Here is a 25,960-nt window from a genome sequence, read left to right as displayed (position 1 = left end):
AAATCTAACAGTAGATTTAAGCTTAGTTCAGTTCAGTTCTTAGATGCGACACTCTGCGTCAATGTACCTTAGGTTGCGTTGCGCTTCCACAACAAGCAATTTTTTAACATTGTAAAACTGTGTTGGCACATGTAGCATTATTTTAATTTCTGTCACGCTGCACAATTGATTTAATAATTGTATAGTCCGGATTTTAAAATGCACTCATTTTAGTTTATTTTGCGCCGTATTTCTGGACCAGTGTGACCCCTCTCAGCCTATTGCTAGCTGAGTGGTGTTGGTACGCGGAGGCAGCCATACTGGGTGAGGCAGGTCAGCGTTCTAGGGTGGGGAAGGAGGTAGGCGGAATTGTATAAATTGAGCCCTGTGAAACGCTCTGGTCAGACCCTTGCACTAGTTCGCACCGCATAAGGCACCGTCCCCTCAAGAAACGTGACTCTGCGTTCACCTACCCGCACAGGCGCTGTCAACGAGCCGTAGCTCACACCGCGACAGGAGGACATCGCCGCGTACAACGCTTTCTTTTTCAACGCATCGTCTGTGACAAACTCATCAAAGCAAAGGTACTGTGTACGACTTGCACCGCATTTTGGTACGCATCGGACAGGAGTGTCCGCTGAGTTTGTTAGACTCTTTCTGGGTATTTTCATCACCGTGAGAGCCGGACGAAGGGTACGAAGCGCAGAGAACTCTAAAATACGCATTTCAACAAGAACTCTATATTGCTAATAGTATTGCGGCTCATTTTGTCGGTATTTGGTCTTGTGCTAAGTCTCTATATAAAGATAACTATTTTTGATATAATACTAGTGTGGTGTCCATTTGTGGTGTTGTCACTGGGTTACTGTATGTGGTCACAAATGCTTAACTTGCAACGCCTCTGAAATAAATCTTGTCTGCTCGCGCCAAGCTACCTAGAGGGTGAGCAGGGGTTATTTTAAGAGGGTAATCCCCTTATCCTGACTAGAGGAGAGGGTCCCTGCCTGTCAGAAGTACTTACCCGTGCCAACCAGAGACACCCAAATCTAACAGTAGATTTAAGCTTAGTTCAGTTCAGTTCTTAGATGCAACACTCTGCGTCAATGTACCTTAGGTTGCGTTGCGCTTCCACAACAAGCAATTTTTTAATATTGTAAAACTGTGTTGGCACATGTAGCATTATTTTAATTTCTGTCACGCTGCACAATTGATTTAATAATTGTATAGTCCGGATTTTAAAACGCACGCATTTTAGTTTATTTTGCGCCGTATTTCTGGACCAGTGTGACCCCTCTCAGCCTATTGCTAGCTGAGTGGTGTTGGTACGCGGAGGCGGCCATACTGGGTGAGGCAGGTCAGCGTTCTAGGGTGGGGAAGGAGGTAGGCGGAATTGTATAAATTGAGCCCTGTGAAACGCTCTGGTCAGACCCTTGCACATCATCCCACTCCTGAGGTGGAAGCCGGGAGTTGTTCGTCTTTTTAACATTGTAAAACTGTGTTGGCACATGTAGCATTATTTTAATTTCGGTCACGCTGCACAATCGATTTAATAATTGTATAGTCCGGATTTTAAAACGCACGCATTTTAGTTTATTTTGCGCCGTATTTCTGGACCAGTGTGACCCCTCTCAGCCTATTGCTAGCTGAGTGGTGTTGGTACGCGGAGGCGGCCATACTGGGTGAGGCAGGTCAGCATTCTAGGGTGGGGAAGGAGGTAGGCGGAATTGTATAAATTGAGCCCTGTGAAACGCTCTGGTCAGACCCTTGCACATCATGCCACTCCTGAGGCGGAAGCCGGGAGTTGTTCGTCTTTTTAACATTGTAAAACTGTGTTGGCACATGTAGCATTATTTTAATTTCTGTCACGCTGCACAATTGATTAATAATTGTATAGTCCGGATTTTAAAAAGCACGCATTTTAGTTTATTTTGCGCCGTATTTCTGGACCAGTGTGACCCCTCTCAGCCTATTGCTAGCTGAGTGGTGTTGGTACGCGGAGGCGGCCATACTGGGTGAGGCAGGTCAGCGTTCTAGGGTGGGGAAGGAGGTAGGCGGAATTGTATAAATTAAGATGGCTACTCCTCTGCGCAGCGGACGCGAGCAGCGGAGGCGCCGGTCCCGCGCCGAAGGAGCGCCCAAGGAAAGCCCGTCTGTGCCCGTCCGTGACAGGACGGGACCAGGGGCTAGGGAGACTGACATCAGGAGAAAAGATGACCTGTTATACGGTAGAGATCAACTGCTGGCACTTAGTGGGGGTTTGTTCTGCCCACTTATAACCCCATCTATCCCTCCACTGATTTCCTGTCCACACTGTGAAGACAAACAGGAGGGCCCTCTTTCATGTTCCACCTGTACTCCGATTACATACTCCCTAATGCTCCTGAACTGCCGTTCACTTCCTAAACATACCGTCGAAATCCACCTGCTGTTAGAGGAATATAGTCCTGATGTCCTGTTTCTTACTGAGAATTGGCTCTCAGAGGTCTCAGGCCCGGATATTGTTAGGGCCTTGCCCCATGGTTACGTGATAAGCAGGCTTGATCGTCCCAAGGGCAGGCCCCCGGCGGGGACTGGGCCCGGGCCGTGAGAGCTAACACAGAAACTGAGGGGGGGCAGAGTGTGCTGTGTAGCGGCGGAGGTCGATCGATCTGGGGTCGGCTGGAGACCCTGGCGAAAAAGCTTAAAGAGCTGGCGGCTCGGCGCCTAACAGACTGTAGTGATGCCCTCACGCAGGAACTTGCCCGAACACTGCGTGAATATCACGAAGAGGTGGACTCTGAAGTAAAACACCTGGGAAAGTACGCCATTGCAAGAACCTACGGTGGGGGGGAGCGCCCCGGGTCGGTTCCGCGCAGTTAGCCAAACAACGCAGGAACAGAGTAGTGATACCGGACATGAGGTCCTCACCGACAGACGACCCGCTCTCTGAGGATCAGGTAGCAGAAAAGCTCCGTGAGTATTATGCAGCTCTGTATGCCTCCCGAGGACCCGCCCCGGAGGAATGCATACTAGATTATCTTTCCCACATTGAACTGCCTTGGCTGTCTAACCTACACTTGGAATTTTTGGTGCGTCCGATCGAGCAGGAGGAAGTCGTATGGGCTCCGTCTCCTTCTATAAGGCATTTGCGGATCTTTTGATACCTCGGTTGCTCACGCTGTTTGAGGACATAGCGGACTCCGGAGCAATACCGCCCACTGTGAGCGAGGCAATACTAGTTGCCATTCTTAAAGCGGGGAAACCCCCGGGAGATTGCGCCTCGGTCGTTACTGAACGTCGATGTGAAGATATTCGCCAAGTTGATAGCAAACCGTCTCAGTCCCATGGTTAACTTGGTGGTTGCCCCTGAACAGGCAGGCTTCGTGCCCAGTAGCAACCTCGCTTATAATCTCAGGACGGTGTTCGCAGCTCTCCAACATACGCGCCCGGAGGTCTCTGTAGTAACAGTATTTTTAGATAGCGAAAAGGCCTTCGACTCTGTTGAGTGGCCTTTCATGAGACAGGTCTTAAGCCGAATGGGTGTGGGTGCGCTGTTCCTTCAGCTTTTAGCGACACTGTACACTTCACCCACGGCCCGAATCCGGATTGGAACGTTGACCACAGACCCTATACAAATCACCTGGGGCACGAGACAAGGATGCCCCATATCCCCTATACTTTATGCACTCACGGCCGAGCCTCTTGCATGCGCCCTACGGGAATACCACAGGCACAGGGGCATACGATTCCCCACATACAATCTGATTGTGTCCACGTATGCAGACGATACCTTCTTATATGTTCGGGACTCGGAGACGCACCTTTCTGCAGTGCTACGCGAGGTGGTCTTGTTCAGATCTCTTTCGGGTATCCATATGAATTGGAACAAATCTATTATGTTCCCACTAACACCGGCTACAAGGAGGGTGGTTCCGGAATACCCACTTCAGTGGACTACTGAAGCGGTGCGATACCTAGGGATTCGTCTGCATACGGACTCGGGGTAGACTGAGGGAGAACTACGGCGTGGTCATCTCCAAACTGGAGGATCATATTGAAAAGTGGATCGCTCTGCCATTGTCACTGATGGGACGGGTCTCTCATGAAAATTATGGTATTATCTCGCTTCCTGTTCCTGTTTAGCAATATTCCTATGGTGCTGTCCAATTCATTTTTCCAGCAACTACACTCGTTAATGATTCGTCTGGCTTGGGCCGGGTACACAGCCAAGGGTGGCATGGAAAATTCTCACTCGGCCGTATGCGGAGGGCGGCCTGAATGCCCCGGACCTGGAACTTTATTATCGGGCTGCACAAAGCACGCACGCCTACCACTGGATCCATGGCCCAGCGGACATCGCGCATATACGCATAGAATCTATTGTTGCGGCCCCTGTCCCCCTCCCTGCGTTGCGATCCTGACCTCGGGATCGCCGTACTGGTATTCTAGACTCGCTGAATACGGTCACACACGCTTGGCACCATATGATGGACGCACAGGCTTGCAGCCTGTTGTATGCCCCGAAGGCTCCCCTCGCCTGGTGCTCTTGGCTGGCCCCATGTAGGGACAAGGGGGTGCTGGCTGCGATGGGTTCATTGAATATACACAATATGGGGGATCTTTTCTCATAAGGCACCGCACACTCATGGGAAGAGTTTGAGACGGGGGACATTCCCCATCAGCTGTTGCCGTGTTTTCAGTTCCACAGGGTGAGGCATGCGCTTAAGGACCTTCTAGGGGAGGATATGATGAAGCCCCGGGTGGTTACGGCATTAGCTTACATTATTAACGCTAAGTCCCCCGATAAATTGGAAACCGATCTGTATCGCATTGCCCTCTCAGAAAGGACGGCGGAATATGCTAAACCTCGCTTGGCATGGCAGAGCGACTTGGCTATATACCTGACAGACCAGAAATGGCAATACTGCTGCTCAAGCACGAAGAGAATATCACTCAACGGCCGTCACAGGTTGATACATTTTAAATTCCTAAGATACGAGAGAGCCCTCACTGTGATAGATGTAGAGCGCGGGTGGCGGATTTCCTACATGTGGCATGGTCTTGCCCGGGGATCTCATCCTTTTGGTGCAAGGTATATGAGGAAGTGAATAGGGTCACTGATTTAACTCTGTCTCCGGATCCCCTGTTGGCTATTCTGGGTTACTCTCAACCTCTCCAGAAGGATCGTAGAAGGCTGGTTGATATAGCCTTCCTCCTAGCCAGAAGGTGTGTAGCGCTCTCTTGGATGCGAGGCCCTGTACTGACACTGTCGCAATGGACTAACAAAATGATATATTGCAGCACGCAAACTGAACTATACAGCGAACTGTTGCCCCAACGCAACAGACATAAGAACTTTTGGTCACTGTTTCTAGACAAGAAGCCCACACAGGACACTTCAGATGAGGAGGGTGCAGACACATATACACGGGTGGAGGTTTTAACTGGGGACCCATAATTCCTTTCGAGGAGGAACTACACCAAGTGCTCCATACGCCATGTGGACAGGCTGCATACTTGAGGATTGACTGTGCAGGCCCCGGGTAGGGTCCAACGACCGAGATGCTCTCACCTCTGTGGGTCTTTCATTGCCATGCTATAATGGTCTACACTCTTACTGTGTTTATGCAATGGGTGTTATCTGTTGAAGGTTTGCTTTGATACTCAAACGATGTATGCATTATCCAATGTGTTGGACCTGGCCTCGTGGCGTGGTTTCCCCCAACCCTTAGCGACCCGACAGTTACCCCTGCGCAGCGAACACCCCCGGTCGTATTGTCCCCGGTCCGCCCCACTCCCTACATGACCCTACCAAAACGGACGACCACCCCCGCATCCCGCCATCTATCCTCCCGGTACCTAATTTGGTAAGGGTTTGCCCGATAATGGAGGGAAGAACGTGCAAGACATCTAGTCAGGATTAACTCCTTAACACTATATGTCTGGAAGTAGACTAAGATTTTCCTTGGAGCTTTACGATCTGCATGCAGTCTAAAGGGATCTCTGTGTACACGCTGGATCTCAGCCTCTAGATCGATATCTAACCGGTCCTTCAGTATGTCCTCTCGCAATAATCTGCATACAAATCCCTTGATATCTTCTACCTCTTCACCTTCTGGTATCTTAAGAATTCTTAAATTGTTCCGACGACTCGCAATTTCCAATCTCTCCAAGTCCATAGTGAGGGTTCGATTTTGAGCTTTGATAGCGTCAATGTCTCTGGAATTCCCTGATGATGCTTCTGACAGTGAGTTAACTTTACTCTCCAACACACATGTTCGAGTTGCCAGCCCCTCCAGTTTGGCCTCCAGAGCGTCAAATCTATCATGCAACCCTTTCTGATTGCTCTCTGAGATTTCAAATTTCCCAAGCAGGTCTCCTCTTAAAGTCTGGAATAAAAGACCCAATCTATCGACTTCGATCTCTGCCTCAGCTGGTTCAACTGACGAACTACCAGTCTGCTGCACAGTGACTTGTTTATCGGAGGTTGGAAGGGAGAGGGTTTGCGACTGGAAGGCAGTGTTACCTGTCTGTGAGCAGAGAAGGATACTGTGCGACTCTGTCCCAGACAGAACTCGAGCTAAGGGTATCTCAGAAGTTAAGCTCTCCATAGCTGTAGCAGAAGCAGTGGCAGTGGCAGTAGCAGTAGTCAGAACAGGGGAACTCTGAGCTGTTAAAGGTAGTGAAAGGCTGGAACAGAAATCGGGACCGGGGGTAGGGCTATATACTGTATTAGGATGTATTAGATGAGTTGGAGCCTCTGACTCCCCCCCGTTAGAAAGCTCAAGTACTGTGTACCTGTTACTCAAAGGTACTGATGGAGAAGAGATCACATTATCTTCGGAGGAGTGAGCCCCTACCCCCACATCCCCTTCCACTTCAGCATCAACTTCAGCTAGTACCTCTCCTCCTATTCTCGTATCCGCTGTGCTAGTAACCTCTACGTCTAGCGCTCCCAATTTAGCCCCCGCAGTCTCTTTAACTTTTTTCTCTTTAACTTTTACAGCCTGCTCCATTATTTTAAAATAACTTTTGAGCGAGGGGGTGCCCTTATGAGCCTGGGACTGCCTCACAGCCTTTGTGACTACCACCTTCCTTGTATCTCCCTTTCTCTTCTGTTTAAAAGGGGACCGGGGTGTTGGACCTCCTTTCTCGGGAAGCTCTATTGGGTTCCAGACCGCCTGCCTAGACCTGAGCTGATATCTATTCCAGGTCGGAGGCTCTGTGTTTTTGGAGACACAGTGAAACCCCACTGTACTAAATATGACCTCCTCACTTGGTTTTGCTCTTGTGGCAACCTCCTCAAGGACAGCGCTGTCAGGGCTGGGGGGGGACTGATCTGACTCAGTTAGCACTGCCGTCGAGACTGCTGCCTCCATACAGGACCTCCCCGTCAATACCTCCTTACCGCCAGTCTTCACCGACTTGCTCTGTAAGAGGCTCCAACATACCGGTCCTCTAGCGCGGAGAATGAGAGCGCCCCTGGAGCGGCACCAAAGACTTCTCCGGCTGTCTCCTGTTCTCTGCCTGCCCACCTCGGGCTCCGAAAATCCCGCAGCTGCCCTTCTCAGTCCGTTGAGCGGCTCTTCCACCTCGCGCTTCCTGACTGGACGGCAGAGTGACTCGAGCATTCCGCGCAGGTCCTAGTGCTCGTCGGGTTTCGAAATGGAAAAAAAACACCAAAACACCAAAACGGCGATAAAGTATATGGTGGGAAAACCAAACTAAAGAAACGTTCTCGCTGCTCACCGCATAATTCTCGTCTGCTGGCTAGGTCGATTTGACATGGGAAACACCGCTATACTATGCTGTGGCGTTCTTCAGGGTGCCGAGCTCCACAGCAGCCGTCAGCCTGCCGCCGCCATGTTCCTCCGCCGTAGATCTGATATAGGGGGGAAGGCAGCCCACAGGCAGTGGGAGTTGGGTTCAAGGATGCCAGAGCTTCGAGCATTAGGTGCCCAGGTCCAAATGAAGTTTCCCGCCTTACTTAAGATTATGTGGAACAATAAGATGTTCAATTGTAATCATCCAGAGGAGGTAGATGAACTGCTTCAAAAAATGAGAAAATAAAGATAATAGTAAATTCCAGTCCTTTGGTATGAGGGTAAATGAGAAAGATTCATATTCCTTAAAACCCTTTTTGGCTCATATGATTTAATTTAATTTGGGAAGACTTAATAAGAAGTCAAATGTAAGTTAATATCCATACGTAGGCCATATACTCACTTTACTTTCTAGGCTTGATTCTGTAAGGAACACTCAAGAGGTAAATTTTATTCTTTTTTTTGTGTTTATATAATAGGATGCAACTGACTTTGCGTAAAAAAAAAAAAAAAAAAAAATGTGATAAAATGAAAAAAAAACATTTATATATATACAAAGAATAAAAATAAATTACACATAGACAAGGGTCAGATGTAGCACCGAGTAAATGGGAAAAATTATTTATTTTTCAGATACTGATGGTGTTTCAAGGGTGTAGAGCTCCTTAAGGCGTGATTACGCCAGGTATAAGGGGAGGGTTCCTCGGGGGGGAGGGTCAGGGGGGGGTCAGGGGAGAGGGGAAAAAATCATATAAAAATGTCCTCATATGCCATAAATTGCTATTTTGCAACACAGAGCTTAAACAGAAATTTCTATTAGCTGCAGGTCTGGTCATGGTCTCTGATGATTCCTAATACAGTCTCCAACAATAAGTTCCTTTCCTGGAATTTGAATGGTATAAGAAGTTTGAGGAAACAACAAAGAATATGTGAGTTTCTAAAAAATACCGAGGCGTATATATACCTTTTGCAAGAAACTCATCTTGAGGCGGAGATTTGTGCTCAAATATTTGGAAAACTTAGTTGGGTACAGGAAGTTCTCTGCTCTAAACAGAGGGGTTCTACTAGAGGAGTAGCTTTAGTTGTGCGTGCGAACAGGGGGATTAAGGTTCAGAACTGGGAAACCGATCGATCTGGTCGATGGCTGGTGGCAGTCCTCTCTATCGGAAGTTTCACTTTTCAGTGTGCTGTGTACTATGGTCCAAATGAGGACAGCCCAGATTATCTTCAGAAGTTAGAGGAACATATTATTCTACATTCAGCTCCAGTCATCTTAGGAGGGGACTTTAATCTTCTATTAGACACACAGCTGGACCGTACTTCAAACGCTAAATATAATCCCCCAAATAAATCCCTCCTAGCTCTTAAAAATATCATGAAAGATTTCTCGTTAATTGATGTATGGAGAGTAAAACATGGCAACCTCAGAGAGTACTCCTTCTACAGTAAGAAGTATAAACAGTACTCCAGAATAGATTTCTTTCTCCTAGATCGTGTTTTTGTGCCTGACATTACTTCAGTCTCACACATTCCCACAGGATTGTCCGATCACTTTGCTGTGGAGTTAAATATCAACTTCAAGCTTAGCTCCTCGGAGTTCAGGTGGACCCTGGATAGAACTATTCTTCTCGATGACGAGATTAAAACCAAAATCAGAGCTAGTCTTTTAGAATTTATTTCAGTTAACGTTGGGACTGCCTCAGAGCAAATAGTCTGGGACACTTTGAAATCCTATCTTAGGGGTATCCTTGGTTCACATATGGTATTAAAAAGAAAACTGGAGAAAATAGAGAATACTAAGGTCCTCGACTTAATCAAAAAGAAGGAATTACAGTTGCAGTTAGCCGTCTTGGAAGAAAGAGGCAGGATTCCCATACTTGAAAAAGAGCTGTTACAGCTACAGATAGATTTTAAGGCTAGAGCTGATAAGGTAAACAAAGATAAGTGGGAAGTTAGCAAGCTTCACAATTTTGAATATGGAGAAAAGTGTGGCTCACTCCTGGCCTGGAAGGCGAGGACCGAGAGAAGTAGGAATAACATAAGCTTGCTTATTCAGAAAGACTCTGGGATGCTCTTAACAAAGGATGTAGAAATCAGGATAGAGGCAAGAAGATTCATGGAGGAGCTTTACCACGAAGAAAATAACTGTGGACTAGAGGAGCTTGAAAAGTGGTGGGATCAGAGAGAGCTACCCCAGTTGAGTGAAAGTGACATAGCTTTCCTAGGTACAGGGATTACTGAAGGAGAAATACGGGCCCAGATAAAAAAGATGTTTAGGAATAAGGCCTCTGGTCCGGATGGTCTGCCATCCGAGGTGTATAAAGATAATGTGGAGGAAGTCTTAACACCCTTATTAACTCTGTTTAATAAAATCTTCCTGCAGGGAGATCAAGCACCACCATCCTGGTCTGAGGCTACGATTACCTTGATAGTGAAACCTAATAAAGATCCCAAAAAAATAGAATCGTACAGGCCAATTTCCTTGCTTAACTGTGACCAGAAAATATATTCCGGAATACTCGCATCTAGGTTGGCAAAAATAATTAAATCTATTATCAATTCGGATCAGAGGGGGTTCATACCTGGCCGTCAACTTAATGAACTCACGTTCCAAGTTCTAGGAGCAATAGATATAGCAACAGACAGGGGGCTGCCACTTGCTATCGTTGCGATCGATGCAGCAAAAGCCTTCGATCAGGTGAACTGGTCATTTTTGTGGAAAACCATGGCGAAGTTTGGGTTCCCGAATGTATTTATCGAGGGCATTATAACATTATATAGGAATCCCCGGGCCAAAATCTTGGTCAACGGTTGCCTTACAGACTGGTTTAACATCTCAAGAGGAACAAGACAGGGTTGTCCCCTGTCTCCCCTCCTTTTTGATATATATATTGAGCCCTTTGTGTGTTCCTTAAGATCAGATCCAGTAATTCTACCTTTTAAAATAGGGGATTTGACGCTTAAGACAGCATTATATGCTGACGATCTCCTCCTATATACGTCCAATCCGGTTGAGGCTATCCCTAGGCTGTTTGAGTTAGCGGAGGATTTTGGCGCTGTGTCTGGATATAAAATAAATAAAGACAAAACAGACATTATGAGCTGGAACAATACAGTACAGATACCTGAAGCTAAACAAAAAATCAGGTACCTAGGAATTTATGTTACCCATAATTTGGATAATGTCACGAAAGTAAGTTGGGAGACTGTAGTAAAGGAAGTGAGGAAACTATTGACCAGATGGAATACCTTGCCGCTTAATATCTATGGTAGAGTCAATCTGGTCAAAATGATCATCTTGCCGAAAATCACCTTCCTATTTAATTCCATCCCCCTCAATTTCAAAAAAACAGATATTGCTAATCTCCAAGGAAGAATTGGTTCCTTCATCTGGGCAACTAAATCTCCAAGGATCGCCTGGAGGAAATTGAGAAGAGGGTTGAAGTTGGGTGGGCTGGCTCTTCCTGATTTGCTTCTTTATTGTTATGCTTTTCAGTTTAAGAACTTCAGACTTTTAGCAAATAAACTTGATTCTTCATCTCAGGGTAAACTCTTTCAGGCTATGCTTTCTGATCTCCCACACGCCCTAGACTTTTTTCTTTACAAATTCGGGGATCACAAGTTTTTTAAAAAGGTTCGACTGAAGCTCCTAAAAACTGCACTCAATAACTGGCAAACATTACGTCGAATGTTTAATATACCTTATTACCATTCCCTAGCCCCAATTTGGGACTCCCCAGGCACACCAGAATGCCTTTTGGACCGACTAGCGCTACCTTTGAAGGCGGCAGGTATCACAAACTGGGGGGACCTGTGTATCAATTCGGCTTTATTAAGTTGGGAATCCCTCTCGAACCTAACGGAGGGTACTATTACTAGGTTCAAATTTTATCAATTGTCCTCGTGGTGGGCGAGGCAGTGTTGGGCCTATAATAAGGAAATACTCTCATTGGAATTAATTAATAGGGACAGGGGATGGAAAGGTGAGGTTGCACATTGGTATAATAAATTTGTGGGGGTTAAAGAAAATCTAGAATCTGAAATTATTAAGCTATGGAATGACCTTTTAGACCCTGATGCTGGGGAGGTCCTGAAGGTCTGGATAGATTCTTTTACACTCTCCCAAAAAATTATAAAACCTTCCAATCTTAGAAGAAACCACCTATTCACATTGCATAGGGTCTATTGGACTCCAGCAAAACTAGCTAAGCTGTCTGCAGAAGTATATTTTTGCCCAAGATGTAAGTTTCCAGCGGCGGATGATAGACATATGTTTTTCGATTGTCCGTCTATCAAGGGTTATTGGAGTGAGGTGTGTGAATTCATAGAAGAAGTGGTATCATCCCCAATTGTTCCCAGCCCCAGATTGATTGTGTTTGGTCTCCCTAATGATTATAATATTCGAAATTGTGTGTCGCAGTTTATTTTTTATGTTATTGTTATTGCCAGGAGAGAAATCTGTAGGGAGTGGAAGTCTATTAACCCTCCCAGATTTGTAGACTGCCTTAGAAACATCATGGCGGTCAGTCGTTTAGATATGTTGTGTGGTGGAGAAAGCGCCAATGAGATCTGGTGTGCTCTGAATGCATGGACTGAACGATAACATCCAATGAGTCCAATGATTATGCCAGAGGTTAGTGGTCCTATTCTCCCAAAGTGGCAAGCTACATCGTGAATGGGAGTTGGCTTAGGAAACAACCTACCTCTTGGTGACCTCCATCGGCTATCCATAGACCCCAGGGCCGGAACAGTTGGTTTATGCCTGTGGCCAGGAGAGCGCCTACCTAGAGTTGACATTATCTGGTGGCATGTATGAGGACAAAAAAAAAAAAAAAAAAAAAAAAAAAAAAAAAATCTATCCTCCCGGTACCGGACGCCCAGAACCCACATCACCCTAGAGGGCCTACGGTAGCCATTACCCTTCCCTACAGATCCCTGACTCCATGGGCCTCTGCATGACCCCGGCCCCAGCGAAACCTAAGCTCCAGACGCGCCATGCCTGGCTAGGGGGTAGAGGGCGTCCTCTGAGTGAGACAGGGCAGGTACTTTCGATCACACCTCCGGCCTCCCCTGGGAGACTGGTTTCCCTCACACCTCTGGCCTTCGCTTGAGGACTGGTTTCGATGGCACCTCTGGCCTCCCCGAGCGCTGGCTCCAGGCCCTGCTGGGTGTCTGGAAAACCCCGGACTCATCTTCAACGGGTCAAAGGGCCGGCCGGCAGGAAACACCAACAATCAGCCCCGAGGCATCAGATACCCGCCTGCGAGGGCCTGGACTTCAATGGGAGAAAGGGCTATAACAAGGGCGGCCCGAGAACTAGCAGGCAGTTGAATCCTGGACTACGAGAGCCCTGCTGACCTGATCGCGGCTCAACCAGCTCGAAGAAGAACGCTACCCGGACTTTGGAACCTGTGCTTGAGCCCTGCTGATGAGGTTGCGGCTCCTTGAACCATCTTTGCCTGAGCTCCGCTGACGAGGTCGCGGCTCCTTGAACCATCTTTGCTTGAGCCCTGCTGATGAGGTCGCGGCTCCTTGAACCTTCTTTGCGTGAGCCCTGCTGACGAGGTCGCGGCTCCTTGAACAATCTTTGCTTGAGCCCTGTGGATGAGGTCGCGGCTCTCTGTAACCATCTTTGCTTGAGCCCTGCTGACGAGGTCGCAGCTCCCCAAGAACTACAAAACACTCCGCTCATTACTGCTCGAGCCCTGCTGACCTGGTCGCGGCTCGAGGGTACTCTGGTCCGGCTGGACCAACAGCACTACCGAAGCATCCTGGCTTGAGGAGGGTGAGTGGAACACCCAGTACCATCAACATCGACAGCAGATCCGTATCCCCCCGCTCGAGGATTGAGAGCTGTGCGCCGGATACGCTGGTGCTGGTCCCCCGTACTGAGACTGTCCCGCTTGTCACCCCCTCTATTATCAAAGACTTACGAACCTTTTTACCCGAATGTAAATATATGACCTTTTAACCTGCAACGAACGTAATAACTGCTGCTTGATAAAGAACTCGTTATCAGTACTCCATTGTGTGGTGTCCATTTATAACGCAGTAAAAGTCCTGCGCGTACGATCTCGAAGGTGAAGTCCCCTCCTGCGAGGGTTTCACGTCTGTGCTCGGCAGCGCTCCTGGGAGAGGTTTCCAACTTGTGCAAAAGATCTCCAAGGGCTTGTGAGTGAGCTTGCCTCCTGTACGAAGTCCCAGGACCATTGGACTTCATCCACCTCGCAAACCACCGCTGGAAATGCTGTTTTCAGTCGCCGCAGAGGCCGGGACCTGTGTACACCTTGTACGATCGAGTCGAAGCCTGACCGCAACGTACAAAGCATCGCCAACCACAAGCAAAGCGACTCTGTGTTCACCGACCTGCACAAGCGCCGTCAACGAGCCGCCGCTCGCACCATGACTGGGAAGCACCGCTGTGTACAACGCTCCATGCATCGACTCGCAACAGGTCAGGACGACGCGCACACTACTGCTGAGGTAGAGTCCGAGAATCGCGCGGAGTTGGGTGCGCATCGCATGGCCCGACTCGCACCGCTTTCAAGGACTGTACGACTCCAGCTCCCAAAGTACGGCTCATACGTCGCAAGGGAATAGTTCGCACCGCATAAGGCACCGTCCCCTCAAGAAACGTGACTCTGCATTCACTGACCCGCAGAGGCGCTGTCAACGAGCCGTAGCTCACACCGCGACAGGAGGACATCGCCGCGTACAACGCTTTCTTTTTCAACGCATCGTCTGTGACAAACTCATCAAAGCAAAGGTACTGTGTACGACTTGCACCGCATTTTGGTACGCATCGGACAGGAGTGTCCGCTGAGTTTGTTAGACTCTTTCTGGGTATTTTCATCACCGTGAGAGCCGGACGAAGGGTACGAAGCGCAGAGAACTCTAAAATACGCATTTCAACAAGAACTCTATATTGCTAAAAGTATTGCGGCTCATTTTGTCGGTATTTGGTCTTGTGCTAAGTCTCTATATAAAGATAACTATTTTGGATATAATACTAGTGTGGTGTCCATTTGTGGTGTTGTCACTGGGTTACTGTATGTGGTCACAAATGCTTAACTTGCAACGCCTCTGAAATAAATCTTGTCTGCTCGCGCCAAGCTACCTAGAGGGTGAGCAAGGGTTATTTTAAGAGGGTAATCCCCTTATCCTGACTAGAGGAGAGGGTCCCTGCCTGTCAGAAGTACTTACCTGTGCCAACCAGAGACACCCAAATCTAACAGTAGATTTAAGCTTAGTTCAGTTCAGTTCTTAGATGCGACACTCTGCGTCAATGTACCTTAGGTTGCGTTGCGCTTCCACAACAAGCAATTTTTTAACATTGTAAAACTGTGTTGGCACATGTAGCATTATTTTAATTTCTGTCACGCTGCACAATTGATTTAATAATTGTATAGTCCGGATTTTAAAACGCACGCATTTTAGTTTATTTTGCGCCGTATTTCTGGACCAGTGTGACCCCTCTCAGCCTATTGCTAGCTGAGTGGTGTTGGTACGCGGAGGCAGCCATACTGGGTGAGGCAGGTCAGCGTTCTAGGGTGGGGAAGGAGGTAGGCGGAATTGTATAAATTGAGCCCTGTGAAACGCTCTGGTCAGACCCTTGCACTAGTTCGCACCGCATAAGGCACCGTCCCCTCAAGAAACGTGACTCTGCGTTCACCTACCCGCACAGGCGCTGTCAACGAGCCGTAGCTCACACCGCGACAGGAGGACATCGCCGCGTACAACGCTTTCTTTTTCAACGCATCGTCTGTGACAAACTCATAAAAGCAAAGGTACTGTGTACGACTTGCACCGCATTTTGGTACGCATCGGACAGGAGTGTCCGCTGAGTTTGTTAGACTCTTTCTGGGTATTTTCATCACCGTGAGAGCCGGACGAAGGGTACGAAGCGCACAGAACTCTAAAATACAGATTTCAACAAGAACTCTATATTGCTAATAGTATTGCGGCTCATTTTGTCGGTATTTGGTCTTGTGCTAAGTCTCTATATAAAGATAACTATTTTTGATATAATACTAGTGTGGTGTCCATTTGTGGTGTTGTCACTGGGTTACTGTATGTGGTCACAAATGCTTAACTTGCAACGCCTCTGAAATAAATCTTGTCTGCTCGCGCCAAGCTACCTAGAGGGTGAGCAGTGGTTATTTTAAGAGGGTAATCCCCTTATCCTGACTAGAGGAGAGGGTCCCTGCCTGTCAGAAGTACTTACCTGTGCCAACCAGAGACACCCAAATCTAACAGTAGATTTAAGCTTAGTTCAGTTCAGTTCTTAGATGCGACACTCTGCGTCAATGTACCTTAGGTTGCGTTGCGCTTCCACAACAAGCAATTTTTTAACATTGTAAAACTGTGTTGGCACATGTAGCATTATTTTAATTTCTGTCACGCTGCACAATTGATTTAATAATTGTATAGTCCGGATTTTAAAACGCACGCATTTTAGTTTATTTTGCGCCGTATTTCTGGACCAGTGTGACCCCTCTCAGCCTATTGCTAGCTGAGTGGTGTTGGTACGCGGAGGCAGCCATACTGGGTGAGGCAGGTCAGCGTTCCAGGGTGGGGAAGGAGGTAGGCGGAATTGTATAAATTGAGCCCTGTGAAACGCTCTGGTCAGACCCTTGCACTAGTTCGCACCGCATAAGGCACCGTCCCCTCAAGAAACGTGACTCTGCGTTCACCTACCCGCACAGGCGCTGTCAACGAGCCGTAGCTCACACCGCGACAGGAGGACATCGCCGCGTACAACGCTTTCTTTTTCAACGCATCGTCTGTGACAAACTCATCAAAGCAAAGGTACTGTGTACGACTTGCACCGCATTTTGGTACACATCGGACAGGAGTGTCCGCTGAGTTTGTTAGACTCTTTCTGGGTATTTTCATCACCGTGAGAGCCGGACGAAGGGTACGAAGCGCACAGAACTCTAAAATACGCATTTCAACAAGAACTCTATATTGCTAATAGTATTGCGGCTCATTTTGTCGGTATTTGGTCTTGTGCTAAGTCTCTATATAAAGATAACTATTTTTGATATAATACTAGTGTGGTGTCCATTTGTTGTGTTGTCACTGGGTTACTGTATGTGGTCACAAATGCTTAACTTGCAACGCCTCTGAAATAAATCTTGTCTGCTCGCGCCAAGCTACCTAGAGGGTGAGCAGGGGTTATTTTAAGAGGGTAATCCCCTTATCCTGACTAGAGGAGAGGGTCCCTGCCTGTCAGAAGTACTTACCCGTGCCAACCAGAGACACCCAAATCTAACAGTAGATTTAAGCTTAGTTCAGTTCAGTTTTTAGATGCAACACTCTGCGTCAATGTACCTTAGGTTGCGTTGCGCTTCCACAACAAGCAATTTTTTAATATTGTAAAACTGTGTTGGCACATGTAGCATTATTTTAATTTCTGTCACGCTGCACAATCGATTTAATAATTGTATAGTCTGGATTTTAAAACGCACGCATTTTAGTTTATTTTGCGCCGTATTCTGGACCAGTGTGACCCCTCTCAGCCTATTGCTAGCTGAGTGGTGTTGGTACGCGGAGGCGGCCATACTGGGTGAGGCAGGTCAGCGTTCTAGGGTGGGGAAGGAGGTAGGCGGAATTGTATAAATTGAGCCCTGTGAAACGCTCTGGTCAGACCCTTGCACATCATCCCACTCCTGAGGCGGAAGCCGGGAGTTGTTCGTCTTTTTAACATTGTAAAACTGTGTTGGCACATGTAGCATTATTTTAATTTCTGTCACGCTGCACAATTGATTTAATAATTGTATAGTCCGGATTTTAAAACGCACGCATTTTAGTTTATTTTGCGCCGTATTTCTGGACCAGTGTGACCCCTCTCAGCCTATTGCTAGCTGAGTGGTGTTGGTACGCGGAGGCGGCCATACTGGGTGAGGCAGGTCAGCGTTCCAGGGTGGGGAAGGAGGTAGGCGGAATTGTATAAATTGAGCCCTGTGAAACGCTCTGGTCAGACCCTTGCACATCATCCCACTCCTGAGGCGGAAGCCGGGAGTTGTTCGTCTTTTTAGCATTGTAAAACTGTGTTGGCACATGTAGCATTATTTTAATTTCTGTCACGCTGCACAATTGATTTAATAATTGTATAGTCCGGATTTTAAAACGCACGCATTTTAGTTTATTTTGCGCCGTATTTCTGGACCAGTGTGACCCCTCTCAGCCTATTGCTAGCTGAGTGGTGTTGGTACGCGGAGGCGGCCATACTGGGTGAGGCAGGTCAGCGTTCTAGGGTGGGGAAGGAGGTAGGCGGAATTGTATAAATTGAGCCCTGTGAAACGCTCTGGTCAGACCCTTGCACATCATCCCACTCCTGAGGCGGAAGCCGGGAGTTGTTCGTCTTTTTAACATTGTAAAACTGTGTTGGCACATGTAGCATTATTTTAATTTCTGTCACGCTGCACAATTGATTTAATAATTGTATAGTCCGGATTTTAAAACGCACGCATTTTAGTTTATTTTGCGCCGTATTTCTGGACCAGTGTGACCCCTCTCAGCCTATTGCTAGCTGAGTGGTGTTGGTATGCGGAGGCGGCCATACTGGGTGAGGCAGGTCAGCGTTCTAGGGTGGGGAAGGAGGTAGGCGGAATTGTATAAATTGAGCCCTGTGAAACGCTCTGGTCAGACCCTTGCACATCATGCCACTCCTGAGGCGGAAGCCGGGAGTTGTTCGTCTTTTTAACATTGTAAAACTGTGTTGGCACATGTAGCATTATTTTAATTTCTGTCACGCTGCACAATTGATTTAATAATTGTATAGTCCGGATTTTAAAACGCACGCATTTTAGTTTATTTTGCGCCGTATTTCTGGACCAGTGTGACCCCTCTCAGCCTATTGCTAGCTGAGTGGTGTTGGTACGCGGAGGCGGCCATACTGGGTGAGGCAGGTCAGCGTTCTAGGGTGGGGAAGGAGGTAGGCGGAATTGTATAAATTAAGATGGCTACTCCTCTGCGCAGCGGACGCGAGCAGCGGAGGCGCCGGTCCCGCGCCGAAGGAGCGCCCAAGGAAAGCCCGTCTGTGCCCGTCCGTGACAGGACGGGACCAGGGGCTAGGGAGACTGACATCAGGAGAAAAGATGACCTGTTATACGGTAGAGATCAACTGCTGGCACTTAGTGGGGGTTTGTTCTGCCCACTTATAACCCCATCTATCCCTCCACTGATTTCCTGTCCACACTGTGAAGACAAACAGGAGGGCCCTCTTTCATCTTCCACCTGTACTCCGATTACATACTCCCTAATGCTCCTGAACTGCTGTTCACTTCCTAAACATACCGTCGAAATCCACCTGCTGTTAGAGGAATATAGTCCTGATGTCCTGTTTCTTACTGAGACTTGGCTCTCAGAGGTCTCAGGCCCGGATATTGTTAGGGCCTTGCCCCATGGTTACGTGATAAGCAGGCTTGATCGTCCCAAGGGCAGGGGCAGAGGCATAGCTATTATTTGTAAGGACTTATTTAAGTGTCGCACTGTGGATAACCCACTGTCAGACTGCGAAAGTCTGGAATTCGCTATTTCCTTCTCGCCTACCTGTACACTTTCGGGTATCCTACTGTATCGTCCACCAGGCTCTTACAATGGCTTTTGTAATGCCCTCCTTGAAAAAATTTCTCATCCTAGCAGTACCTCTTCAGATTTCTCTATTATTGGGGATTTTAACATTCATATTGATGACCCTGAAGCACTGACTTCGCAAAATGTTTTAGAGGGAATGGGGGCTTTAGCATTGAAACAAATTGTGGAGGGAGCCACTCATTCTGCTGGCCATTTGATTGACCATTTTTACACCAATCTCACGGACATGCAATGGAAGGAGTCGCTATCTATTCCATGGTCAGATCATGCACTACTTTCATTTGCATGGACGCCTACGGTTGCTGTCCAGCCTTCTATAACTACCGCTAAGACAGGTCGGACTTGGTCAAAACTGCCTTTGGCGAAGTTGGCATCATCCCTAAAGGACTCCCTTCCGTTAATTAGGGAGGATAATCCTCCCTAAACGCAAAATAGTGCACCGTGGAGGCTTCAATAAAATGCCTTGGTACACCGCAGAATTGAAATGTCTCAAACTGAACTGTAAGAGGCTAGAGAGGAAGTGGAGAAAGAATTTCACCTTAGAGGATAAATCGGAATACAGAGCTATTCTTAGGACTTACAAGACCCAATTAAAATTAGCCCAAGCCTCTTTTTACCAGCTTGAGATATCTAAAGCCGCTAACTCCCCCAGGGAAATGTATAAAATCTTCAAGTCTCTGGTTACTCCGCCTAGTCCCCTGAATGAAGTGGCCGATCCTCTAAAACGGTGCGAAGAGTAAGCTAATTTTTTTAGCTCCAAGGTTGCTACCATCTACTCCTCCTTCTGTTTGAAGGAAGCTACAAATAATCTTGGACACCCCATTGAGCTCACGACTCGATTGGTCTCTTCACCTACTCTGGATGCTCTGCCCTTGATAGATCATTCCACAGTAGAAAAACTTTTGGAGAATCTTAAATCGGGCTCTCCATCGGACATGGCCCAGCCCTCCGCCCTAAAACAAGTCTCTGAGGTGGTAGTACCTATCATGAGGGATGTTATCAACTCCTCCCTTTCCACTGGAGTGGTTCCCCCACTGTGGAAACAGGCCAGAGTCAAAGCTTTATTGAAGAAAGCCAATCTTGATCCTGAGGACTGGTCAAACTATCGCCCTATCTCCCTGTTGCCAGGGATGAGTAAAATCACTGAAAAGCATGTAAATCTAGCTTTATCCGCCTTTATTGAAAATGAGGCAGTGCTGCATCCAACTCAGACTGGTTTTAGAACAAAACAGAGCACTGAGACCGCCCTGGTGGTTGTAGTGGAGAAAGCTAGGAATATTGAAGATGCAGGAGGCTGCGCTGCCTTCGATACGTGTCAATCACTCCTTGTTGATCAGCCGCCTCGGCGAGGCTGGTATTTCCGGTGTTGCCCTTAAATGGCTCCAATCTTTCCTAGCAGAAAGAACATTTTCTATTTTTGATGGGGAGTATACATCAAGACAGTTCCCCCTTCACTATGGCGTTCCCCAGGGATCCTCATTAAGCCCCACCTTATTTAATATTTATATGAGGCCCCTGGCCGAGGTGGTACTTCCCTGGGGAATAAAATTGGTCACCTACGCCGATGACACCCAGCTGGTGGTCTCACTTATGAGGTCTGAAGACGGGACTTCTGGATCAAACAATCTGTCCCCCTGTCTCACTAAGGTCTGTGACTGGATGGAAACCTCATTTCTGAAACTTAACGGGACTAAAACCGAGATCATGATCATGGGTTACAAGGCTCCTCTGAACCTCAATCCATGGTGGCCGAGTTGCCTGGGTCCCCCCCCCGACCCCAAAGAAACATATCAAGAGTCTGGGAGTCTGGCTTGACCCCTCCCTCGGCTTTCAAGTGCAGGCAAGGAAGGTGGCCGCAACATGCTTTGGCCTGATTAGGGTATTAAGGAAGGTTTTGAACCTCCTTCCTCCCGATTCCAGACGACTCCTGGTCCAGTCCTTGATCATCTCCCGATTGGATTATTCTAACGCACTCTATCTTGGCGCTCCGATAGGCACTATCAAAATTCTGCAGTCAGTTCAGAACTGCGCTGCTCGACTTCTGGTTAAAGTCCCCAGACACAGTTCGGTTAAGCCTGCTCTGCGTGCTCTACACTGCCTACCGATCCAGGAGAGGATAGGTTTCAAGGCCATGTGTATGGTCCACAAATCCATCACAAATAACGGTCCTGATATTCTTGGCCCTCTAGAACCCTTAGGTCTAGTGAACTCAATCTCCTGACAGTCCCTAGGATCGAAAGATCCCGTACGGGGGGTCGGCGGTTTTCTCTGCAAGCGGCCAAATTCTGGAATAATCTTCCTGAGAGCACCCGACTCCTACCGAACCATCTCATGTTCCGGAAACAACTAAAAACCTTCCTTTTCCGATGAGTGATGGTGATTTGTCCTGGGTCAAAGCGTTGGGATGCCTTAGGGTAGCCATGCGCTATACCAAGTATATATTCATTCATATTCATTCATTCATGTCGCAGCGATGGGAAATGCGGCAAAGTTTAGATACAAAGAAATAAAGACGTGAAGATCTCCCAGATGCGGCACACTTCTCGGGGATGCGAGAAGTCCTCGGTTCGATGCGTGGACTGTAGCGGCGACACCCATACGTTACGACGGCAACAGCTCCAGCGGCGACGCTCTTCTCCCACGATGCGTGAAGCTTCTGCTTGATGCGACAACTACAGCAGCGACATCCAAGATGCGACGGCAGCAGCTCCGATGGCGGCGCGCTTCTCGGGGATGCAAGGTGCTCTCGGTCAATGCGGTACAAAGCGACAGTTCCAGCGGCGACCCTTCGGAGTTGCAACAGCAGGCACAGCGACGGCGACACGCTCCGACCTCGTTGCGAGATTCTTCTCCTGATGCGGTGCGACAACTACAGCGGCGACACCCTCCTTCGGAGTTGTGAGGGCAGCGACGGCGACACGCTTCCTCTTCGTTGTGTGTGAACATTTATACAGATAGCCGCTATGCTTTTGGAGTGGTGCATGATTTTGGCCTGCTCTGGAAGGAAAGAGGTGTTCTGACATCACATGGGATGCAGATAATGCACAGAGAATTAGTGCATAACCTTTTGACTGCGTTGACATACCCAAAAAGAATAGCTATTGTGAAATGTAGTGCTCACAAGAAAGTTACAGAGAAGGTGGGACAAGGAAATGCCTTTGCAGATCGAGTGGCACGTGAGACTGCGAAACAGCCCAGCACTACTTCCATGTATGTAGTGAAGTCGCAAGCTGAGCGGTGGCACGATGCTAGGCAAGAAGTATTAGAGATACAGAGAGCCGCTTCTGAGAAAGAACAAGAGCAATGGTCTAAAGATGGAGGATTGGATGATGAAGGTTGTTGGCGAAATAAGCAAATGGATAAATGGAAGTTGCCCATAGCTTTTGTACAACCTATGGTTCAGATGGCACATGGGCTGGCACATGTTGGAGCTTCAGCAATAGTGAAATTGCTTACGCAAGTTTGGGAGCATCCAGAAATTGCGTAATCACAGCTAAGAGAGTAGTACAATCATGTATGATTTGTTTGCAATTTAATCCTGGAAAATAATAAATAATAATCCACATTTGTAAAGCGCACAATCACCCGTAAGGGTCTCTAGGCGCTGGGGGCCGTCTGGAAGATTAAGCAAGCTATTGCCCAGAGTCACATGGTGCTGGGCTAATCTGCTGCCGGAGCCGGGGATCGAACCGTGATCCCCAGATTCCGGAGTCAGTCGCCCTGGCCGCGGCGCCACACCTCTTCCACGAAAAGGGACACGTAATCCTGCAGGAGGTTTTGCTACACCAACTGCACCTTTTGAAGTTTTGCAAATGGATTATATTCAGCTTGAACGCTGCAATAATCTGAAGTATGTCTTGGTGGTGGTATGTGCCTTTAGTAAGTGTATTGAGGCGTACCCCACAAAGGACAACACTGCTATTACTACGGCAAAGGTGCTTTTGAAGGAATTCTTTCCTAGATATGGTGTTTGTAGACTTTTGTGGAGTGATAACGGACCTCACTTTATAGGGAATGTTATCAAGTATGTCCTGAAAGGATTAAGGATCAAACAGAAGTTCCATGCGGCGTTCCACTAATCCTGCTGATTGCGGGTGGAAAGATACAATGCTACTCTGAAGTTGAAATTAGCGAAAATACAGGCTTCTACTTCTTTGACTTGGCCAGGTACGTTGCCACTGAAATTGTTGTCTATTAGACCAGTGCCGCATTCCTGGACAGGTCTCACTCCCTACGAGATTGTGTTCGGGAGGCCAATGAATATCTGGGGAGTTCCTAAACCATGTTCTGTATATGATGTACCTTGTGTCTTAATGAATGACTATTTGGCACAATTAACTGATAACTTGGTTTCTATTCATCAACAGGTTCGAGAAGCACTACCTGATAGATCTACAGGTGAAGGCCATGAACTCCGACCGGGTGACTTTGTCATGGTGAAGTCATTCGAGAGGTCGAGCAGTCTGGAGCAGAGGTGGCACGGACCAGAGCAAGTATTACTTGCTACGAGGACAGCAGTTCGAGTCACGAATCGGAAGAACTGGGTCCACAGTACTCACTGCCGGAGAGTACTTCCTGCCTTGGTGGAGCCTGCTGTGTTGACCGACCATCGAGAGGTTTTGACTGCGGAGAAAGGCCATGCCATGACACCTGACGGATCCGAGGAGTTCTTCCCGGACCCGACAATCCCTGGAGCATCGAGATATAATTTGAGGCCGATGAAGGAGTTTGCAGTACCTGTGAAAGTTGTCTGAGAATTCCCTGGGTCAGTGAAACGGAGAGCCGATGTGGCATGGGGGGGGGGGTCAGCCATGCATTAGAGTAGTGACACCCGTCTTGGCCCGTGGTGAAGAAATCAACGGCTACCCAGGGGTAAGAGCTCTGACGACTACTTTAGTTTCTGGAAGAATTGTCTAGTGCGGTTATTGAAATGGAGAGAAAGAAGATTTTTTGTGCTTTAGGGTTTATTGCTGCTTTGGTGATTATGGCGACAATCACTTGGTCTGTTGAGAAGACAACTCCTGCTCGTGAGTTGTTTGTTACAACTACGCCAATACCGGAGGAGCACTTCTTCTTTACGCTCCTGTATCAGGAGCAGAAGCATCGTCAATCTTATCTCAACAATACTCATAATGCCACAAACACAACCAATTGTTGGGTATGCGGGATGATGCCAGCTCATCAAAAGAAAGAACACCTTTTATACCTCTTCCTTTCTCACATAATGGCTCTTGTCGAGCCTGGTTCACTCTCTCGTTTGCAACCAAAAGCCTACAGTAGGTGGACTTCTTTTCCGTTTAAATAAAGAGTGTTATCAAGACAAAGATGGGTATCCTCAAGCTAATGGAACTAAACGGGAATGGGAGGAATACCGACCGGACAATATTTCAACGCCATATGTCTTCACCAACACAAGAGACTCTGCCGAAAGTGAACGCTTTGTGATTTTTGTTACAAAGACTAAAGCAAACTTATGTGTACAAAGTGTTAGACAGATGCCTGTTGTAATAAGTGACTGCATTACCGTTTTGAATATAGATGGAATAAATGATAGTTCTTTCCTAGCTTCACATAACACATACTTTGTATGTGGCAGTTATGGGTATTACCGACTACCAGCTGGGTGGTCGGGTGTATGTTATGTATCGTTTTTATTGCCCCCTGTATTTTTAGTACCTGCATCACATCATCGAGATCTTAAATTGTTAAGTAATATTACCATGAATCTGTATAAAAGGACATTAAGTACAGATGATGTCGATCAAACAGATACTAGTTTACAGCAATATGTGGACTTTAATCTAGGACTGTTCTTTTTTGTAGGTGCTGCATTAAATAGTAGGAAAGTGCGACGATTGACTAGGGTTGTGGAAGCTGTTACAAATCAGGCAGCTATAGCACTTGGAAATATTACTGAAGAACTGAAAATTGCAAGAGTTGTTGCACTCCAGAACAGGATGGTGCTAGATGTTATGCTTGCTGACCGAGGTGGTGCATGTCGCATCATTGGTAGTAGTTGTTGTGTGTTCATCCCTGATCACACACCGTCAGTGTATAATGCGATAAATAAACTCCATAGGATTGCTGCAGAAATTCATACAGAAAATGGTACTTGGACTTTTGCGGGATGGTTTTGGACTCAAGTTTCTGCTTGGGGCTGGAAAATATTGACTGTCCTGTGTATTATAATTGCGATCATCTTTACATGTTGTATATGTGTGCAATGTGGTCCAATATTATGCTCTATGTGCATTACTGCTTGTATACCAGCTAGGAGAAATACTGCAGATATGAAAGTACAAAGTATTTTAGACAAAGAAGTAGCTGAAATTATGAAAATTGATATACAGGATGAATATTTAGACTATCCCAGGAAGTCGAATGTCTTCAGCTAATGCTGAAAGGGTCGTATGTTGTAATTTGACAGCGATTAGATTAAGCATTAGCAGAAGACATGCTGTATTTGGCAACTATCGTAACAATTCAGTCGACTCCATTTTGTATTTGCGGCAGCCATTTTGTCTGTCATATGCTGCCATGTGCTCACCGTGTGTTTTGTCCTACTTCCTGGTTATCTG

General features: G+C 47.3%; 1 protein-coding gene across 8 annotated transcripts in view; it reads right to left on the bottom strand.

Moving 5' to 3' along the window:
- LOC144805649 (uncharacterized) overlaps nucleotides 1-25,960 on the bottom strand; it is a 749,755-nt gene that overhangs the window by 709,369 nt on the left and 14,426 nt on the right. The window lies entirely within an intron of this gene.

The sequence above is a fragment of the Lissotriton helveticus genome (assembly GCF_964261635.1).
Source record: "Lissotriton helveticus chromosome 1_1 unlocalized genomic scaffold, aLisHel1.1 SUPER_1_unloc_17, whole genome shotgun sequence".
Taxonomy (NCBI): Eukaryota; Metazoa; Chordata; class Amphibia; order Caudata; family Salamandridae; genus Lissotriton; species Lissotriton helveticus.
The sequence above is the reverse complement of the archived record's forward strand: the minus strand, read 5'-3'. Positions and strand labels throughout refer to the sequence as shown.